The sequence below is a fragment of the Pararge aegeria genome, chromosome 4 (assembly GCF_905163445.1).
Source record: "Pararge aegeria chromosome 4, ilParAegt1.1, whole genome shotgun sequence".
Lineage (NCBI taxonomy): Eukaryota > Metazoa > Arthropoda > Insecta > Lepidoptera > Nymphalidae > Pararge > Pararge aegeria.
Genome location: NC_053183.1, coordinates 21256391 through 21275639, shown reverse-complemented (window position 1 = coordinate 21275639; position 19249 = coordinate 21256391).

The window sequence follows — 19249 nt, the reverse complement described above, 5'->3', positions numbered from 1 at the left end:
TTTAAGTACATTATTTACTCAAATACATTATATACTTCAGTACATCATATACTCACGTACTAAATTTACTTTAGATTACATTATATACTTATATACATAATTAACTAAAGTTCATTATTTACGTAAGTACATAATATACTTAACTACATTATTTACTAAAGTACATTATTTACTTAAATATATTATACTCTTAAATATATTATATACTTACGTACTTAATTTACTTAAGAGTACATTATATAATTATATACATAATTAACTAATGTTCATTAATTACGTAAGTACATATTATACTTAAATACATTATTTAATTAACAACATTATTTACTTAAGTACATTAATTACTTAAAAACATTATATACTTAAATAAATTATTTACTTAAATACATTATATACTTAAGTACATTGGATACTTAACTACATTATTTACTAAAGTAAATTAATTACTTAAATATATAATATACTTAAATACATTATACACTTACGTACTTAATTTACTAAAGAGTACATTATATACATAATTAACTAATGTTCATTATTTACGTAAGTACATTATATACTTAAGTACCGTATTTACTGCAAAACATTATATACTTAAATACATTATTTACTTAATTAAATTATTTACTTAAGTACATTATATTCTTAATTAATTATATACTTACGTACATTTTTACTTAAGTACATTATTAACTTAAGTATATTATATACTTACGTACATTTTTACTTAAGTACATTATTAACTTAAATAAATAATATACTTAAGTACATTATTTAGTGAATAATGTATCTAAGTATATAATGTACCTAAGTACATCATTAACTTAAGTTCATTGTGTGTTGATGCACTGATGAAAGCCAGATAGCTAGATCAGTATTTAGTTAGTCTTAGTTGCTGGTGAGCTTAGGTCTAGAGGAATCCGAACTAGTTTTAAAAGGTTTAGATAGGTTAGGTTGGGTAAGAACATGAATAAGACTATATTAGAAGATATTGTAAAATAACAATTAGTTTCAATAGTTTTCATATTCATATTTCAATATATAAAAAACTATTTAAATATGTTTCAATTTTTTTTTTGTTTACTAACACATTATAGAAACATATTTATAATACATATATTATATACTATATACTTAAGTACATTATATACTTGCGTTCATTATTTACTTAAGTACATTATATCCTTAAATACATTATTTACTTAAGTACATTATTTACTTAAGAACATTATATACTTAATTACATTATTTCTTTGAGTACATTATATACTTAAGTGCATCATTTACTTAAGTCCATTAAATACTTAACTACATTATTTACTAAAGTACATTATTTACTTAAATATATTATATACTTAAATACATTATATACTGACGTACTTAATTTACTTAAGAGTACATTATATACTTATATACATAATTAACTAGTTCATTATTTCCGTAAGTACATAATTTATTTAAATACATTATTTAATTAACAACATTATTTACTTAAGTACATTATATACTTAAGTACATTATTTACTTAAAAACATTATATACTTAAATAAATTATTTACTTACGTACTTCATTTACTAAAGAGTACATTATATACTTAAGTACATTATTTACTGAAAAACATTATATACTTAAATACTTTATTAAATTATTTACTTAAGTACATTATATTCTTATTTACATTATTTACTTAATTAAATTATTTACTTACGTACATTATATTCTTAATTACATTATATACTTACGTACATTTTTTTAAAGTATATTATATACTTACGTACATTTTTACTTAAGTACATTATTTAGTGAATATTGTATCTAAGTATATAATGTACCTAAGTACATCATTAACTTAAGTTCATTGTGTGTTGATGCACTGATGAAAGCCAGATAGCTAGATCAGTAGTTAGTTAGTCGTAGTTGCCGGTGAGCTTAGGTCTAGAGGAATCCGAACTAGTTTTAAAAGGTTTAGATAGGTTAGGTTGGGTAAGAACATGAATAAGACTATATTAGAAGATATTGTAAAATAACAATTAGTTTCAATAGTTTTCATATTCATATTTCAATATATAAAAAACTATTTAAATATGTTTCAATTTTTTTTTGTTTACTAACACATTATATAAACATATTTATAATACATATATTATATACTATATACTTAAGTACATTATATACTTACGTTCATTATTTACTTAAGTACATTATATCCTTAAATACATTATTTACTTAAGTACATTATTTACTTAAAAACATTATATACTTAAACAAATTATTTAAATTCGATTCGATTGAACGCTCGACGAACCACTCCCTTTGCTGTCCGTAGATCTGCAACTCGTACAACGCCATCAGATCCAGGGTGTGTTTTGATGACACGTCCGAGACTCCATTTCATGGGTGGCAGTGCGTCCTCTTTGATTAGCACGAGCATCCCTTCTTTCAAAGCTGGACCCTTGCTGGTTTGCCATTTAGTGCGTTGCTGTAATTCAGCTAGATATTCCTTGTGCCATCTTGACCAAAAATGCTGCCGCATTCGCTCGAGTCTTTCAAATCTGCTGAGCCGACTTTCATTTGTATGCAGTCGTTCAGGCGTTGGCAGAGCTGTAAGAAGTCGCCCAACCAAAAAGTGTCCAGGAGTCAGTGGAGTCAAGTCGAGTGGGTCATTAGACAAGGGTGTTAAGGGGCGAGAGTTTAATATGGCCTCGATTTGAACGAGGACGGTGTATAAGTCTTCAAAATCTAAGTGAGCATTGCCGAGTACACGATTTAAATGAGATTAAAAGGCTTTGACGCCTGCTTCCCATAAACCACCCATGTGGGGTGCATATGCTGGGATAAAGTTAAAATCTATGCCTTCGTCAGACATAGAATTTATTATCGAGCTAGCGTTTGCTTTTAGAAATTTATAAAGGTCATTACGAGCACCTACAAACTGAGTACCGTTGTCGGAGAATAATGTTACAGGCTTTGAGCGCCGAGCAATAAAACGACGTAATGTTGACAGGAAAGAGTTGGTTGAGAGATCAGTTACTAATTCAAGGTGACAACTTTTTGTAGTGAAACAGACAAAGATTGCAACGTAAACCTTAATTGTTCTACTACCCCGTCCCTTACGATTAAGAGCAATGGGGCCTGCATAGTCCACACCAGATGTCTGGAATGGGTAACCCGGATGAATACGCTGCTCAGGTAAATTGCCCATAACAGGATTGGTGGTCTTTGCTTTCGTTCGAAAGCAGCGATGACACTTGTGTACTATACTCTTAGCTAAAGCGAAGCGGAAGCGACCTCCAAGTGGCCATATTTGCTCTCGAACTGAAGCTAGTAAGAGTTGTGGACCAGCATGCATTAGACGTAGGTGTTCATTTTGGAAAATAAGTTTAGTAAGTGGATGTGTAGAAGTGACCAGAACTGGATGTTTTTTATCAAATGAAAAATTGCCGTTTTTCTCCCTTTCCCCTTCCCTCCCCTTAACTCTTAGCAATCCCTTGTCATCAATGAATGGACTTAATGATAATAATTTATTCTTTGTTGACAATGGCTCACCTGCTGCTAACGTGCAGTACTCTGGGAAACTTTCGATTTGTGATAATTTTAATAAAGTGTTGAACGCTTGCTTTCTTTCAAAAAATGTGAGAGAGCCTGTTACCCTTCCGGTTTTAGGTTGGCGACCATTATGAATGAAACGCAACATATAAGCACATGTAACTTTAAGGTTAAATAATTTAGAAAAGCGAGAAAATGGAATTATTTCGTTTGAATCGGTTGTTAATCCTGAAAACCACTTCCGGCAGATCTGACTCTCTATGGTTAAATGTTTTGTTAGGCCAATTTTCATCAACATCGAGTAGAAATTTAGGTCCGTGTAGCCAAAAGTTTAATTTGTCATGTTGATTGCTACCTATTCCTCGGCTTAAAAGATCCGCTGGGTTTGAAGAGGTTGGTACGTGACGCCATGCAAAACTTTTGGTGCTTTCTAATATATCTGAGACTCTGTTTCGAACAAATTGCTTTAACTTATTGGGTTGCGTTTTCAGCCAACTAAGGACAACAGATGAGTCTGTCCATAAATAACAGTTACTATATTTTAAACGAGTTGTTGCTAAAACCTTTACGAGCAATTTAGCGGCAATAGAAGCTCCACAAAGTTCAAGGCGTGGTATCGATGTCGGTTTTATAGGTGTCACGCGAGTTTTCGCACACAACAAATGCACTTGCACTGAGCTTTCTATGTCCATCGAACGAATGTAAACACAAGCTCCATATGCATCCTTAGATGCATCGCAAAATACATGAAACTGGATGTTAATGGGATTATGACATACAACTTGTCTTGGTATTTTTAAATCGTTTATCTGATTGAGACTTTTAAAGAATTTTAACCAAGAATGTACTATGGTGTCTGGTAAAGGGCTGTCCCAATCTAGCTTGTGAAGCCATAAATGTTGTAGGATTATTTTTCCATGTATTGTCAATATGCTAAGTAGTCCCAAAGGATCAAAAATCTGGGAGATAGTGGAAAGAAGAATTCTTTTAGTGATATCCGGATTTATTGCAATTTCCTTCTTAATGTTGAACAGAAGTTCGTCAGTAGACGGAGACCACATCAAACCAAGCGTTTTAGACGGCTCATGCTCGCTAAAATCTACGGTAACAATATTACTGAGGCTAGAAGAAGCATCACTGCATGTAGGGATATTTGATCTAAACTTCCTTAAATTAAAGCAACCGGCAGCCAAAACATTAGTAACTTGCGAACGTATTTCTAACAAACCTTCTGCTGTATCGTGGCCTGTGATTAGGTCGTCTACATAGAAATCTTCGCGGATTGTTCTACTAACCAATTCGTTTTCGCACTCGTCAGCCAGTTGCTTAAGACAACGGACTGCTAAGAATGGTGCAGAAGCAGTGCCATACGTAACCGTATTAAGATTATAAGTCTTTAACGGCATTGATGGGTCGTCTCGCCAGACTATCTGTTGTAGATGACGCTGATTTATATTTATTAACACCTGGCGATACATCTTCTCGATGTCTCCTGCCATCACGTATCGATATTGTCTAAATCGAAGTAAAATTGAAAAAAGGTCACTTTGAATCGTCGGTCCGATCATTTGTAAATCGTTACTCGAGACCCCGGTTTTCGAAGGAAAACTTGCATTGAATACGACGCGTAATTTGGTCGTGTTGCTGTCACGTAATATTCTATGGTGTGGCATAAAGTACGCATTTTTGTGTACATTGTCTATGTCACTTTCGGACATATGACCTAGATTGTTATATTCGGTCATAAAATCTAAGTACAAAGCCCTTAATGTGGTTTGTTTTTGTAGACGTCTCTCTAATGATAGAAAATGTAATTTGGCACATTCTAATGAATCTCCTAAAGCCGATTCGTCGCCTTTCATTGGTATGCCTACGGAAAATCGCCCATCCGGATCACGGACGGACATATTTTGTTTAAAATGTATTTCGCAAAGATTATTGTCGTTTAAAGTAGAATCTTTGTTTGAACATTGCAAGTCCTCAATATTCCAAAATTTTGCAAGTTGTTCTTGTATTACATCAAATTGAGAAAAATTGCACGAGATAGTTTGTATATTTGTCGTTTCAGTGGGCCCAGATATTATATATCCGAATTTAGTGTCCTGAAGCACTGGAGAATTTTTGCCTAGATAAATTTTGTTCGTGCATAGCAAGTCCCAGAAAATGTCTGCGCCTAACAACAAATCAATGCTAGACGGATTGTAGAATTCTGGATCTGCTAATTTGATTCCCGTGGGAATATTGTATAGATTTGCATTTAATGATTTTCTTAGAGACGATGTTATAACTGGTAAAACAAAGAATGATACCTTAGTTTGAAATGAATTGAGTCTGGACTGTAATGTTGCATGACATCGTTTATTGACTGTAGAAATTAAGTTATTTATACCGGAAACTGTGAATTTAATCCTTTCGAAATTCAAACCTAATTTGTTTAGAAGAGATTCTGAAATGAAAGACGCTTGGCTACCTGAATCTAAAATTGCCTTAACTTCATAAAATGTATTGTTAATGTCCAAAATCTTAACTATGGCCGTCCCTAAGAGTACTTGACCGGGCTGGCAGGTGGTAGCTGAAAGACTAAGTGCAGCCGCTGGTGCAGGCGCAGGTGTATCAGGACTGGATTCTTTGTGTAATAAGGAATTATGTTTTAGAGTACAGAGCCTGCTCGGGCCTAGTCTACATGAGCGTTCAGTATGCCCCCCTCCCCTTAAGCAATTTCGGCATAGTTTATTTTGTTTTACATATTTTTCGCGTTCTGGTACATTCATTCGTAGGAATGAATCACACTTATAAAGTCCATGTTCTCCCTGACAAAGGATACATTTAAATATTCTAGACGCGGTATCTGTAACTGAAGCTAAACTTTTAAAATTCTTAATAGTACATCTATGTGATGTTTCCGGCTTGCTGTTATTGTTTTCAATGGTTTCGAGTAAATCAGCCTTATTTTTTAAAAAATTTGTAAATATTTCTAAGTTTATTGTTTTGTGTGTTGATTTGTGTTCCTCCCAATCTCGCAAAGTACGGCTGTCTAACTTTAAGCAAATGATGAAAATAATTAATGTATCCCAACTTTCGGTCGGTTCACCAAGAATTTGCAATGCGCGTATATTTTTAGTGTACATATCGATGAGTGTACGCAAAGAAACGGCAGACTCTTTTTTAAGCGATTCATGGTCGATGATGGCCTTAATATGATTTTGAACTAGCAGCCGTGTATTATCGTACCGTTCACATAATGCGTTCCAAGCTAAACAATAGTTAGACGCAGAAAATTCTAGTGAGCGAATTATCTGAGCAGCGCTTCCCTCAAGTGACGCACGGAGGTAATGAAATTTCTGTATATTGCTAAGGCTCGAATTGTCATGAATGAGTGATAAGAAAGTGTCACGAAACTCGAGCCAGCTCCCATATTCACCGCTATACTTTGGTATGTGTATTGTAGGTAGTTTGACCCCTTTAATGCAACTCTTTATCTGTTTTGTGTTCACTACACTCTCATGATCGCTCACAGATGAATCCGAACTTACCGAACCATTATCGCCATAGTTAAAAGATTTTTTGGTTTTTTTAAAGGCACCACTAAATTCATGAGCCCTAGCCATGACAGAAAAATATTGGGACTCAAACTCGGACCTCTGTAAACACTGGTTTTGATGCTCTTCCTCCGGCAACGATAAGCATTCGATGTTAGTTTGAACCTCATCAAATTCTGTGTATAAAGATTCAATTATGTTCATCCGAAGTTTTAGTTCAAGCTTATCGAGTTGACTGCAGTCAGAAACATTGTTTAAGTTGTCTAAGTAATTTTCAAATTTAGTTAAACGACCCTTATAAGAACCTCTTTTTTTTACTAATTCTTGTAGCTTCGACATTTCACTTAAGTAGGCACGCAGAGTATATTACTATAGACGTTACTAACGACAAACTAAATGTTAGTATTGAGTATAAATATTATATAAATAAAATTTTAGTAACAACTTGAATAACTAACCTATTCTTACAGTTAGGCAAGAATTCAATGCTACATAATATAATTAATTCTCTTAAATTGTAGGTAGGTATGTAATATACATGTAAAGATGATTGTTTATTACAGCAATTACGTTGTGAATACAACTAGTAAACTATTTTAAGTACGTAATTCATAAAAATCGGGATAACATTAAAATTGTATCTATATTTAATTATGAAGATGTAATATTAGAATTTATTTGCTATTATATCTCGTAATAACTAGCTAACACTATTCAAACATTATGATTATGATTAAATTTAAATGCACAATAACTTATATCACTAAGTTATGGCATCTAACTAATGAATACAAAATAAAATTTCAATTCCAGTTCAAATTAGTACCTACTAGGTATATCGAGAGGTTGTTTACCGCAATCAACGCGTCTTTATAATAACTGCTCACTTAGAAATTGGAATCTTATGCAATTGGAATAGGTATTTACTTAATGGACTAAATTACTTTGCGGTTGGGACGTACCTGTTTACAGTGATGTTGCGGCTCGAAGAACCAAAATGTTTGGGTTTCTTGTTGTTGGGTGGCTGGGTTCTAACCCTCCATGGGTAATAACAACTCACTGATGATAATATACTTAAATACATTATTTACTTAATTAAATTATTTACTTAAGTACATTATATTCTTAATTACATTATATACTTACGTACATTTTTACTTAAGTACATTATTAACTTAAGTATATTATATACTGAGATGCATTATATACTTACGAACATTATTTACTTAAGAATATTATATACTTACGTACATTTTTACTTAAGTACATTATTTACTGAAAAACATTATATACTTAAATACATTATTTACTCAAATACATTATATACTTCAGTACATTACGTAAGTATATAATATACTTAATTTAATAATGTACTTAAGTAAAAATGTACGTAAGTATATAATGTAATTAAGAATATAATGTACTTAACTAAATAATTTAATTAAGTAAATAATGTATTTAAGTATATTATGTACTTACGTAAATAATGAACTTTAGTTAATTATGTATATAAGTATATAATGTACTCTAAAGTAAATTTAGTACGTAAGTTTATGATGTACTGAAGTATATAATGTATTTGAGTAAATAATGTATTTAAGTATATAATGTTTTTCAGTAAATAATGTACTTAAGTATATAATGTACTTACGTAAATAATGAACATTATATAAACATATTTATAATACATATATTATGTACTATATACTTAAGTACATTTACTTAAGTACATTATATACTTACGTATTTACTTAAATACATTATACATTTAAGTACATTATATACTTACGTTCATTATTTACTTAAGTACATTATATCCTTAAATACATTATTTACTTAAGAACATTATATACTTAATTACATTATTTCTTTAAGTACATTATAAACTTAAGTGCATCATTTACTTAAGTTCATTAAATACTTAACTACATTATTTACTAAAGTACATTATTTACTTAAATATAATATATACTTAAATATAAATAAAATAAAAAATAAAATAAAATAAAATACATCATATACTTACGTACTAAATTTACTTTAGAGGACATTATATACTTATATACATAATTAACTAAAGTTCATTATTTACGTAAGTACAAAATATACTTAAAAACATTATTTACTTAATTAAATTATTGATTTAAGTACATTATATTCTTAATTACATTATATACTTACGTACATTTTTACTTAAGTACATTATTAACTTAAGTATATTATATACTTAAGTACATTTTTACTTAAGTACATTATTAACTTAAATAAATTATATACTTTTAAGTACATTATTTACTCAAATACATTATATACTTCAGTACATCATATACTCTCGTACTAAATTTACTTTAGAGTACATTATATACTTAAGTATATTATTTACTTAAATACATTATATACTTAAGTACATTGGATACTTAACTACATTATTTACTAAAGTACATTAATTACTTAAATATATTATATACTTACATACATTATATACTTACGTACTTAATTTACTAAAGAGTACATTATATACATAATTAACTAATGTTCATTATTTACGTAAGAACATTATATACTTAAGTACATTATTTACTGAAAAATATTATATACTTAAATACATTATTTACTCAAATACATTATATACTTCAGTACATCATAAACTTACGTACTAAATTTACTTTAGAGTACATTATATAATTATATACATAATTAACTAAAGTTCATTATTTACGTAAGTACATAATATACTTAAATACATTATTTACTTAATTAAATTATTTACTTAAGTACATTATATTATTAATAACATTATATACTTACGTACATTTTTACTTAAGTACATTATTAACTTAAATAAATAATATACTTAAGTACATTATTTAGTGAATAATGTATCTAAGTATATAATGTACCTAAGTACATCATTAACTTAAGTTCATTGTGTGTTGATGCACTGATGAAAGCCAGATAGCTAGATCAGTATTTAGTTAGTCGTAGTTGCCGGTGAGCTTAGGTCTAGAGGAATCCGAACTAGTTTTAAAAGGTTTAGATAGGTTAGGTTGGGTTAGAACATGAATAAGACTATATTAGAAGATATTGTAAAATAGCAATTAGTTTCAATAGTTTTCATATTCATATTTCAATATATATAAAACTATTTAAATATGTTTCAATTTTTTTTTTGTTTACCAACACATTATATAAACATATTTATAATACATATATAATGTACTATATACTTAAGTACATTTACTTAAGTACATTATATACTTACGTATTTACTTAAATACATTATACATTTAAGTACATTATATACTAACGTTCATTATTTACTTAAGTACATTATATCCTTAAATACATTATTTACTCAAATACATTATATACTTCAGTACATTATATACTTATATACATAATTAACTTAAGTTCATTATTTACGTAAGTACATAATATACTTAAATACATTATTTACTTAATTAAATTATTTACTTAAGTACATTATATTCTTAATTACATTATATACTTACGTACATTTTTACTTAAGTACATCATTAACTTAAGTTCATTGTGTGTTAATGCACTGATGAAAGCCAGATAGCTAGATCAGTATTTAGTTAGTCGTAGTTGCCGGTGAGCTTAGGTCTAGAGGAATCCGAACTAGTTTTAAAAGGTTTAGATAGGTTAGGTTGGGTAAGAACATGAATAAGACTATATTAGAAGATATTGTAAAATAACAATTAGTTTCAATAGTTTTCATATTCATATTTCAATATATAAAAAACTATTTGAATATGTTTCAATTTTTTTTTTGTGTACTAACACATTATATAAACATATTTATAATACATATATTATATACTATATACTTAAGTACATTATATACTTACGTTCATTATTTACTTAAGTACATTATATCCTTAAATACATTATTTACTTAAGAACATTATATACTTAATTACATTATTTCTTTAAGTACATTATATACTTAAGTGCATCATTTACTTAAGTTCATTAAATACTTAACTACATTATTTACTAAAGTACATTATTTACTTAAATATATTATATACTTAAATACATTATTTAATTAACAACATTATTAACTTAAGTACATTATATACTTAAGTACATTATTTACTTAAAAACATTATATACTTAAATAAATTATTTACTTAAATACATTATATAATTAAGTACATTGTATACTTAACTACATTATTTACTAAAGTACATTAATAACTTAAATATATTATAAACTTAAATACATTATATATTTACGTACTTAATTTACTAAAGAGTACATTATATACATAATTAACTAATGTTCATTATTTACGTAAGTACATTATATACTTAAGTACATTATTTACTGAAAAACATTATATACTTAAAAACATTATTTACTCAAATACATTATATACTTCAGTACATTATATACTTATATACATAATTAACTAAAGTTCATTATTTACGTAAGTACAAAATATACTTAAATACATTATTAACTTAATTAAATTATTTACTTAAGTACAATATATTCTTAATAACATTATATACTTACGTACATTTTTACTTAAGTACATTATTAACTTATGTATATTATATACTGAGATGCATTATATACTTACGAACATTATTTACTTAAGAATATTATATACTTACGTACATTTCTACTTAAGTACATTATTAACTTAAATAAATAATATACTTAAGTACATTATTTAGTGAATAATGTATCTAAGTATATAATGTACCTAAGTACATCATTAACTTAAGTTCATTGTGTGTTGATGCACTGATGAAAGCCAGATAGCTAGATCAGTATGTAGTTAGTCGTAGTTGCCGGTGAGCTTAGGTCTAGAGGAATCCGAACTAGTTTTAAAAGGTTTAGATAGGTTAGGTTGGGTAAGAACATGAATAAGACTATATTAGAAGATATTGTAAAATAACAATTAGTTTCAATAGTTTTCATATTCATATTTCAATATATAAAAAACTATTTAAATATGTTTCAATTTTTTTTTTGTTTACTAACACATTATATAAACATATTTATAATACATATATTATATACTATATTCTTAAGTACATTTACTAAAGTACATTATATACTTACGTATTTACTTAAATACATTATACATTTAAGTACGTTATATACTTACGTTCATTATTTACTTAAGTACATTATATCCTTAAATACATTATTTACTTAAGAACATTATATACTTAATTACATTATTTCTTTAAGTACATTATATACTTAAGTGCATCATTTACTTAAGATCATTAAATACTTAACTACATTATTTACTAAAGTACATTATTTACTTAAATATATTATATACTTAAATACATTATATACTTACGTACTTAATTTACTTAAGATTACATTATATACCTATATACATAATTAACTAATGTTCATTATTTACGTAAGTACATATTATACTTAAATACATTATTTACTTAAGTACATTATATACTTAAGTACATTATTTACTTTAAAACATTATATACTTAAATAAATTATTTACTTAAATACATTATATACTTACGTACATTTTTACTTAAGTGCATTATTAACTTAAGTATATTATAAACTTACGTACATTTTTACTTAAGTACATTATTAACTTAAATAAATTATATACTTAAGTACATTATTTACTCAAATACATTAAATACTTCAGTACATCATATACTAACGTACTAAATTTACTTTAGAGTACATTATATACTTATATACATAATTAACTAAAGTTCATTATTTACGTAAGTACATAATATACTTAAATACATTATTTACTTAATTAAATTATTTACTTAAGTACATTATATTCCTAATTACATTATATACTTACGTACATTTTTACTTAAGTACATTATTAACTTAAGTATTTTATATACTGAGATGCATTATATACTTACGAACATTATTTACTTAAGAATATTATATACTTACGTACATTTTTACTTAAGTACATTATTTACTGAAAAACATTATATACTTAAATACATTATTTACTCAAATACATTATATACTTCAGTACATCATATACTCACGTACTAAATTTACTTAAGGGGAGTACATTATATACTTATAAACATAATTAACTAAAGTTCATTATTTACGTAAGTACATAATATACTTAACTACATTATTTACTTAAGTACATTATTTACTTAAGTACATTATTTACTTAAATATATTATATACTTAAATATATTATATACTTACGTACTTAATTTACTTAAGATTACATTATAAGTCAAGTCAAGTCAAATATATCTTTATTCAAATAGGCACATAGATGGCACTTTTGATGCGTTATTATATACAAAATGTGTACATAGCAGTGAGTAGTGATGGCGATAACTACAATCGTAAACTTAAAACTAAAGCTACGAGGGTTCCAATCGCGCCCTGGTCTAAGAAGAAGCCCACAACAAACTTAGCCGGGTGTTCTTTTTGTTATCACCATCTCACATTGTCATTAGAAAATATTTAAGAACTTACGTACATTTTTACTTAAGTACATTATTTACTGAAAAACATTATATACTTAAATACATCATTTACTCAAATACATTATATACTTCAGTACATCATATACTTACGTACTAAATTTACTTTAGAAAACATTATATACTTATATACATAAAGACCTAAAGTTCATTATTTACGTAAGTACATAATATACTTAAATACATTATTTACTTAATTAAATTTTTTACTTAAGTACATTATATTCCTAATTACATTATATACTTACGTACATTTTTACTTAAGTATATTATAAACTGAGATGCATTATATACTTACGAACATTATTTACTTAAGAATATTATATACTTACGTACATTTTTACTTAAGTACATTATTTACTGAAAAACATTATATACTTAAATACATTATTTACTCAAATACATTATATACTTCAGTACATCATATACTTACGTACTTAATTTACTTTAGAGGACATTATATACTTATATACCTAATTAACTAAAGTTCATTATTTACGTAAGTACAAAATATACTTAAATACATTATTTACTTAATTAAATTATTTACTTAAGTACATTATATTCTTAATTACATTATATACTTACGTACATTTTTACTTAAGTACATAATTAACTTAAGTATATTATATACTTACGTACATTTTTACTTAAGTACATTATTAACTTAAATAAATTATATACTTAAGTACATCATTTACTCAAATACATTATATACTTCAGTACATCATATACTTACGTACTTAATTTACTTTAGAGTACATTCTATACTTATATACATAATTAACTAAAGTTCATTATTTACGTAAGTACATAATAAACTTAATACGTACATAAATACATTATTAACTTAATTAAATTTTTTACTTAAGTACATTATATTCTTAATTACATTATATACTTACGTACTTTTTTACTTAAGTACATTATTAACTTAAGTATATTATATACTGAGATGCATTATATACTTACGAACATTATTTACTTAAAAATATTATATACTTACGTACATTTTGACTTAAGTACATTATTTACTGAAAAACATTATATCCTTAAATACATTATTTACTCAAATACATTATATTCTTCAGTACATCATATACTTACGTACTAAATTTACTTTAGAGGACATTATATACTTATATACATAATTAACTAAAGTTCATTATTTACGTAAATACAAAATATACTTAAATACATTATTTACTTAATTAAATTATTTACTTAAGTACATTATATTCCTAATTACATTATATACTTACGTACATTTTTACTTAAGTACATTATTTACTGAAAAACATTATATACTTAAATACATTATTTACTCAAATACATTATATATTTCAGTACATTTTATACAAAATTAACCAAAGTTCATTATTTACGTAAGTATATAATATACTTAAATTCATTATTTACTGTATGAAATTATTTACTTAAGTTCATTATATTCTTAATTACATTATATACTTACGTACATTTTTACTTAAGTACATTATTAACTTAAGTATATTATATACTTACGTACATTTTTACTTAAGTACATTATTAACTTAAATAAATTATATACTTAAGTACATTATTTACTCAAATACATTATATACTTCAGTACATATTCAATAAATCAGTAAGTATATGACTTACGTACTTAATTTACTTAAGAGTACATTATATACTTATATACATAATTAACTAAAGTTCATTATTTACGTAAGTACATAATATACTTAAATACATTATTTACTTAATTAAATTTATTACTTAAGTAGATTATATTCTTAATTACATTATATACTTACGTACATTTTTACTTAAGTACATTATTAACTTAAGTATATTATATACTGAGATGCATTATATACTTACGAACATTATTTACTTAAGAATATTATATACTTACGAACATTTTTACTTAAGTACATTATTTACTGAGAAACATTATATACTTAAATACATTATTTACTCAAATACATTATATACTTCAGTACATCATATACTTACGTACTAAATTTACTTTAGAGGACATTATATACTTATATACATAATTAACTAAAGTTCATTATTTACGTAAGTACAAAATATACTTAAATACATTATTTACTTAATTAAATTATTTACTTAAGTACATTATATTCTTAATTACATTATATACTTACGTACATTTTTACTTAAGTACATTATTAACTTAAGTATATTATATACTTACGTACATTTCTACTTAAGTACATTATTAACTTAAATAAATTATATACTTAAGTACATCATTTACTCAAATACATTATACACTTCAGTACATCATATACTTACGTACTAAATTTACTTTAGAGTACATTCTATACTTATATACATAATTAACTAATTTTCATTATTTAAGTAAGTACATAATATACTTAATACGTACATAAATACATTATTTTCTTAATTAAATTTTTTACTTAAGTACATTATATTCTTAATTACATTATATACTTACGTACTTTTTTACTTAAGTACATTATTAACTTAAGTATATTATATACTGAGATGCATTATATACTTACGATCATTATTTACTTAAGAATATTATATACTTACGTACATTTTTACTTAAGTACATTATTTACTGAGAAACATTATATACTTAAATACATCATTTACTCAAATACATTATACACTTCAGTACATCATATACTTACGTACTAAATTTACTTTAGAGTACATTCTATACTTATATACATAATTAACTAAAGTTCATTATTTACGTAAGTACATAATATACTTAATACGTACATAAATACATTATTTACTTAATTTAATTTTTTACTTAAGTACATTATATTCTTAATTACATTATATACTTACGTACATTTTTACTTAAGTACATTATTAACTGAAAAACATTATATCCTTAAATACATTATTTACTCAAATACATTATATACTTCAGTACATCATATACTTACGTACAAAATTTACTTTAGAGGACATTATATACTTATATACATAATTAACTAAAGTTCATTATTTACGTAAGTACAAAATATACTTAAATGCATTATTTACTTAATTAAATTATTTACTTAAGTACATTATACTCTTAATTACATTATATACTTACGTACATTTTTACTTAAGTACATTATTAACTTAAATAAATTATATACTTAAGTACATCATTTACTCAAATACATTATATACTTCAGTACATCATATACTTACGTACTAAATTTACTTTAGAGTACATTCTATACTTATATACATAATTAACTAAAGTTCATTATTTACGTAAGTACATAATATACTTAAATACATTATTTACTTAATTAAATTTTTTACTTAAGTACATTATTTTCTTAATTACATTATATACTTACGTACATTTTTACTTAAGTACATTATTAACTTAAGTATATTATATACTGAGATGCATTATATACTTACGAACATTATTTACTTAAGAATATTATATACTTACGTTCATTTCTACTTAAGTACATTATTTAGTGAATAATGTATCTAAGTATATAATGTACCTAAGTACATCATTAACTTAAGTTCATTGTGTGTTGATGCACTGATGAAAGCCAGATAGCTAGATCAGTATTTAGTTAGTCGTAGTTGCCGGTGAGCTTAGGTCTAGAGGAATCCGAACTAGTTTTAGAAGGTTTAGATAGGTTAGGTTGGGTAAGAACATGAATAAGACTATATTAGAAGATATTGTTAAATAACAATTAGTTTCAATAGTTTTCATATTCATATTTCAATATATAAAAAACTATTTAAATGTGTTTCAATTTTTTTTTTGTTTACTAACACATTATATAAACATATTTATAATACATATATTATATACTATATACTTAAGTACATTTACTTAAGTACATTATATACTTACGTATTTACTTAAATGCATTATACATTTAAGTAAATTATATACTTACGTTCATTATTTACTTAAGTACATTATATCCTTAAATACATTATTTACTTAAGAACATTATATACTTAATTACATTATTTCTTTAAGTACATTATATACTTAAGTGCATCATTTACTTAAGTTCATTAAACACTTAACAACATTATTTACTAAAGTACATTATTTACTTAAATATATTATATACTTATATGCATAATTAACTAATGTTCATTATTTACGTAAGTACATATTATACTTAAATACATTATTTAATTAACAACATTATTTACTTAAAAACATTATATACTTAAATAAATTATTGACCTTAATACATTATTTACTTAAGTACATTGGATACTTAACTACATTATTTACTAAAGTACATTAATTACTTAAATATATAAAAACTTAAATACATTATAAAATTACGTACTTAATTTACTAAAGAGTACATTATATACATAATTAACTAATTTTCATTATTTAAGTAAGTACATTATATACTTAAGTACATTATTTACTGAAAAACATTATATACTTAAAAACATTATTTACTCAAATACATTATATACTTCAGTACATTATATACTTATATACATTATTAACTTAAGTTCATTATTTACGTAAGTACATAATATACTTAAATACATTATTTACTTAATTAAATTATTTACTTAAGTACATTATATTCTTAATTACATTATATACTTACGTACATTTTTACTTAAGTACATTATTAACTTAAGTATTTTATATACTTACGTACATTATTTACTCAAATACATTATATACTTCTGTACATATTCAATAAATCAGTAAGTATATGACTTACGTACTTAATTTACTTAAGAGTACATTATATACTTATATGCATAATTAACTAATGTTCATTATTTACGTAAGTACATATTATACTTAAATACATTATTTAATTAACAACATTATATACTTCAGTACATTATATACTTATATACATAATTAACTTAAGTTCAATATTTACGTAAGTACATAATATACTTAAATACATTATTTACTTAATTAAATTATTTACTTAAGTACATTATATTCTTAATTACATTATATACTTACGTACATTTTTACTTAAGTACATTATTAACTTAAAGAAACTATATACTTAAGTACATCATTTACTCAAATACATTATATACTTCAGTACATTATATACTTACGTACTAAATTTACTTTAGAGTACATTCTGTACTTATATACATAATTAACTAAAGTTCATTATTTACGTTAGTACATAATATACTTAAATACATTATTTACTTAATTAAATTTTTTACTTAAGTACATTATATTCTTAATTACATTATATACTTACGTACATTTTTACTTAAGTACATTATTAACTTAAGTATATTATATACTTACGTACATTTTTACTTAAGTACATTATTAACTTAAATAAATTATATACTTTGAAGTACATTATTTACTCAAATACATTATATACTTCAGTACATCATATACTTAACTACATTATTTACTAAAGTACATTATTTACTTAAATATATTATATACTTACGTACTTAGTTTACTTAAGAGTACATTATATAATTATATAAATAATTAAGTAATGTTCATTATTTACGTAAGTACATATTTTATACTTAAATACATTATTTAATTAACAACATTATTTACTTAAGTACATTATATACTTAAGTACATTATTTACTTAAAAACATTATATACTTAAATAAATTATTTACTTAAATACATTATATACTT